This window comes from Bufo bufo, chromosome 1 (genome assembly GCF_905171765.1).
Source record: "Bufo bufo chromosome 1, aBufBuf1.1, whole genome shotgun sequence".
NCBI classification, from domain to species: domain Eukaryota; kingdom Metazoa; phylum Chordata; class Amphibia; order Anura; family Bufonidae; genus Bufo; species Bufo bufo.
This window is the reverse complement of record NC_053389.1, coordinates 583,672,631-583,678,630: the sequence shown is the minus strand read 5'-3', so window position 1 is coordinate 583,678,630 and position 6,000 is coordinate 583,672,631.

Sequence of the window (6,000 nt, the reverse complement as noted above, 5' to 3'; positions counted from 1 at the left end):
CCTAGACTTAATTACAGCTAAAATAGCAGGATTTCCAGCAATACCTTATATTATTATGGGTGACTATAATGCCACTTTAGATCTTATACGGGACAGAAGGGTTCCCCAGGCCTCACACAACAATGTCCTATCACATTGGGCTAATACTTATGATTTAGTAGAGACGTGGCGCTATTTCCACCCCACAGATGCGCAATTCTCTTGCTATTCAGCTTCTACTGGCTCACTCTCTCGTATAGATCTGGCCTTTGTCAGCAGAGACTTATCCCCCTATATCAAGTCTAGTGATTATCTACCGAGAGGAGTTTCAGACCATGCCCCCCTCCTTCTGATACTGTCACAGCCGCTGGCTTCGACTGATAAGCAGTGGCGGTAAAACCCTATGTGGCTTGAGGTATTACCTGTGGTGAGCGAGAGTCTAGATGCAATGGGGAACTACTGGGCAGAAAATGAAGGGTCTACGAATCCTCTGGTAGAATGGGGTGCTTTCAAGTCAGTAATGAGGGGGGCATTGATTGCTGCTATTGCAACTCATAGAAAGGAACTGAATATCAAACGGATAAAACTAGAGACGGAACTAGCTGATAAGGAGAGGTTATATATACTAGATCCGTGCCCTGAGAAACAGACTTTGTGGCTTGAGGCGCAGCGTAGGTTTACTTTGCATTTAACTGAATATACTGAGAAGAAACTTTTAAATCAGAGGCAAACTATTTTTTCAGATGGTGATAAGTGTGGCCGGAGCCTTGGCGTACTTGACTAGATCTGAGACACAGCAAACGGTGGTGGCAGGAGTTCTGAATGACCAAGGGATCTTATTGAGGGAGCCCAGAGATGTCTGCCGACAGTTTGCCTCCTATTATGAGACATTGTATGCCCCCAAGATCACGTGTACTTCGGAGGAAATTGTCAATTTCTTAGCAGGTATTAATATTCCTTCTTTGGACAGAGATGACAGGGGGGCCCTGGCGGCAGACATATCTGACCTGGAGATTGAAACGGCCATTAGTTCCTTAGCAACCAAGAAAACCCCGGGACCCGATGGATTTCCTGCTGAATGGTATAAGCGATTTTCTAAAGACCTGGTTAGTAGATTTGGGAAGCTGTTGAGGTATGCACTGGAAAGTGGTTCGTTGCCACCGTCCTTTCTGGAAGCAACGATAGTAGTGATTCACAAGTCGGGGAAGCCATCTGACCAGTGTAGCTCTTATCGACCTATCTCACTTCTGAATCTTGACGTCAAAATCTTTGCGAAGGTACTGGCGTTAAGATTGCGGGGGGTAATTCTCTCCTTGGTTGGGGTAGATCAATCGGGTTTTATGCCAGGGAAAACCACAGATATTAATTTAAGGCGATTGTTCACTAATCTTCAGGTCAAACATGATAACAGAGGTATGAGGGCTCTTGCGTCCTTAGACAATGGAAAAGCATTTGATTCAGTAGAATGGGAATTTATGTGGGCAGTGCTGACTCAAATGGGCTTTCCGGAGAAATTTTTGTGCTGGTTACAAATGCTTTATAGATACCCTTCGGCGAGAGTCAGGGTGAATGGGTACACATCGGACTCCTTCCCCTTGGGTAGAGGCACTAGACAGGGCTGCCCTCTCTCCCCCCTGTTATTTGCATTAATTATGGAACCTTTGTCGATACTCATATCCTCTAATTCAGGTATAGAAGGCTGGGAAATAGCTGGAATATCAGAAAAGCTTTCATTATATGCTGATGACATGCTGGTTTACCTAGCAGATTCAGGGAAATCCTTGGATACCCTTTTAGGTGTTGTTGATCAATTTGGGGGTTTCTCGGGTCTCCGTGTGAACTGGGCTAAGTCTAGTCTATGTCTGGTTGATGATGTTGACCCAGCTCGCATTTCGGTGAACAATAAGCTTCAGATTGTGGAGCAATTTACATATTTGGGGATTATTGTTCATAAAGAAGTGGCAAAATTTTATGATTTGAATGTTGCTCCTACAATGCAATCCATTACTCGAAAGCTAGAGGCTTGGGAAAACCTTCCTTTAACTCTGGTTGGGCGTATCAATGTGGTAAAAATGATTCTTCTCCCAAAATTGCTATACTTATATAGGGCTGCCCCAGTGTTACTCCCCAAGAGACATTTTGCTACTTTGGATAGAATAATCGCTCCCTTTCTATGGAATAAGTCTTCTCCCAGAATCACGAGATCCACCCTCCAGGCGTCTTACCTGCGGGGGGTCTTGCCTTGCCAAACCTGTACATGTACTATGTAGCAGTGCAGCTGAGCTATGTGGCGTGGTGGGTACGGGCTGACTCAGGTAACCCGGCGGTAGTGTTGGAGGCAGCTTTATTGGGGTCCTATGAGGCACTTACGAACTTGGCGTATAGGAGGGGGGCTAGGTCTGCAGTGCATTACACCCAATCGATGGCAGCTGCAGTACAGATGTGGGTCAAATGGGGTCAGAAATGTAACCCTGATGGGAATGATATTACTTGGTCGCCATATTTGCCTTTGTGGAGAAACAGAGTGCTTCCGGAGCTGTTCTCATTACTGGAGTTTGAATTTTGGCCTCAGAGGGGGGTGCGCTACCTTACCCAACTATATGATAAGGGCCTATTTAGAACCTTTAATAGTTTGAAACAGGAGTTTAATTTGCCCCAGCATTGTTTGTATAGATATCTTCAACTCAGGCATGCCTGTCAGGCTCAGTTTGGTAGAGAACCTTTAAAACTGGAGTGTGGTCCAGTTGAGGCAGTGATTAGGAGGGTTCCGTTGGTCAAACCAGTGTCGACCCTGTATGCGTCGTTGATGGCGTTGCAGGACTCCCCCCTGGACAGGGCATTTGTTAGGTGGAAAAGGGACATTGAAGGTTTGGAAGATGTTCATGTTAAAGAATCTAGCTGTACATGGAGATCTACAGTGGTAAGTGCTAGGGATCAGTTGATTCAAGTTAAATGGCTTCATAGGATTTATTATACTCCTGTGAGACTATTTAAAATGGGTAAATTGCCGAACCCTCATTGTACAAGATGTGGACATGAAAACGGTTGTCTTATACACATGGTTTGGCAGTGTCCGATTATTCATGGCTTCTGGGAAGAGATCCATAAATATTTTAATGACAAACTAGGCTTTCCTAACGTCTGTACTGAACTCACTAGTCTGTTGGGAGTAGCCAACGAGATTGTTCCAACCAAATTTGGCAGGAAGCTGTATAGAATACTCTTACATTATGCTAGGAAAACTATCCTTCTCAACTGGAAACCTCCTAAGAATCCTACTGTGCAACAATGGGTACATCTAGTTAGTGCTGATCTTGAATTATACAAGTTTGTGTATGAGAGAAGAAGGACCCCTGATCGCTTCATGAAGATATGGGACCCCTGGATTGGAGCCCAGACTCTAGTACCATAGATGACTGAAAGACTGTTCTGACCAATGAAGGCGTGTGTGAATGTGTGTGCGTGTGTGCAGTACTTTTAATCTTCCTTAGGATTGATATGTTGGGTACTGTTCATCCTGAAAGTGATATCTTTTTCTTCTGTCCCAAACTTGGGTCATGAGGAACTGTTATGATTGATCCCATGTATTTGATTTGTACTGGACTCAATTGATGATTGTCTGTATTTGATGTGTTTGTTATGCTTTTTGCTAAATTAATAAATAAAAAGATACTATAAAAAAAAAATCAACCTAGTGGTGCAGCACTCTCTAAATAAGTGTACTGGCTTGCGCAAGGTGCTGGCAAACTCCAAAAGACTGTCCAAGCACTTCAGCCACTTACGTGGTTAGAAACGTTCTTTCTGCAGCATCAGAACAGCCTGCCGCTATACCGCTTATTCCGCAACATGCTAACTCACTGGAATTTTACATTGTATATGCTCAAGCGTCTGTATGAGCAGCAGAAAGCCGTGAATGATTGTGTCATGCACCAGAAAGCCTCAGCAGCAGGTAGCATGTGTTGTTTCGAGGTCAGACAGTGGCAGCTCATCCAAGACGCCTGTTGGGTGCTGAAGCCCTACGAAGAGGCCACAAAATTTGTCAGCAGGGACAACTGCGGCATGAACGACATGGTCCCTCTCATATTTATCTTAGAACAGATGCTGACACTCATGCAGCAGGGGTCATGACAGAAGAAAAGCAGCTGACATATCTTGCTGTCCGCCCTATAGCTGTTGGGGATACACAAAGGGAATCTGCCACGGAGGAAGAGGATGACAAAGATGAGGATCAGGAAGATAAGGATAAGGAGCTGCCACTGCAAGAGGACGATGATGAGGATGGCTCCAGCCAAGACACTAATCGTCTCAGTGGGGGCGGAGCTGTAAAGAAGTGGCTTCTCGGGCACAATGGCCAGAATACTGGTTTGTTTACGCAGTGACAGGCGTATAGTTGACATCAAGCAGTCTGATGATTACTAGATAGCCATGCTTTTAGACCCTCGCTACTAAGGCAAAATGGGTGAATGTTTTGGTCTGGCAAAAAGGGAGGATGCTATTGCCAGGAAAGACTGTGTACACAGCTTGCCGCAGCTTACAGTGAGCAGACACCTGCCGCCAGTGTATCTGAAAGGGAGGCCCCTCTCCGCCCCCCGATGAGTCACCCCTCTCCCACCACCATGAGCAGCTGAAGCCGTAGCAGCCATTTCAGTCTCCTCAACATGATGGAGTCGTTTTTCGACAAGCCACGCCTAGCTGAGGCTGGTCAGCAAGCTCCTGCCTCAACGTCCAATTTCAGGCCCACGATGCTAGGGAAGCTTGTCCCCACCGTGGCCTGCTATTGGCCACGTAATGGGTAAATGCAGGAGCGGTGCCCGGGAGCGGGGTAAGTATAATCTATTTGAGGAGCCCGGGCATTGGGGGGCATATGTTAGACTTTAGATAACCATTTTAATACAGAAATTTTCTCACAGTCAAGGCAGGCTGAATGCGATTAATAGACCTCTCCTTGCTGCCGGTGCCCTATCTTTCCACTCTTGCTGTCTGTCTGCTTACCTACCAACACGTTCTGTACAGCTATTGCTGAAGGCACTTGCCAACCATAGCATTCTGAATGGCTGCTGTTGCAGCTTGCATCATGCCACTAATGCCACTTGCCAACCATCACGTTCCCTCAAGCCAATTTTTTTTCTTCTCATAACATCTTATGTGTTTAAACATCATCTGCCCCCGATCAGGGACACGTTTTGGAAACGATGGAATATGAAAAATCATGAGACATGTGCCGAAGCAGTGTCTTTTTAAACACGCTGTATGTTAACGCCGTCAAATGTGCGTTTACCCATTGCTATGTATGTCAGTGTCATTTAGACATCATTTACTATTGCTGTCATTGCGTGCCAGAGCTGGGGGAGGGGGAAAAAATCATAAAAATAAACAACAAGTTTTTCAAAAAATTATGAGTCCTAGGAGGCTATAGGGGGTTATATACCAACTTTCAGGGCAATTGAAGCAACTTCGGTTTGGCCTGAACTGATTCGAGCCCGAACCGAACTTTTTGAAAAATTTGGCGAATCGGACCTAAAAAGAATCTTGACTGGTTCACTCATCTGTAAATACTAGCCTTGGTTACTGTTATTTCTTCAGTAACAGTATGATGGTAATATGTGTTACTTGTACAAGTGATATTTGTTAGTTTTACGACAGTATTATTCAGAGGTCTATTATTAAATGTAGTACATTCTCTTATTGCTTAATAAATGTAAATTGGTGGAGATTTATCAAACTGGTGTGAAGGAAAACTGGCTTAGTTGCCCATAGCAACCAATCAGATTCCACCTTTCATATTCCAAAGGAGCTCTGAAAAATGAAAGTTGGAATGTGATTGGTTGCTATGGGCAATTGAGTCAGTTTTCCTTTACACCAGTTTGATAAATCTCCCCCAGTGTCTTTTGACATTGGATATTTGGCACAGATCCCATGCCAAAAGAAAAAGGGCTGTGGCCGTGCGGACTCCACTCCTATTGTTCTCAACAAAAGGCTATGGTTTATGATGTCATTTGGTGCAGTCATGGCTATAATCCG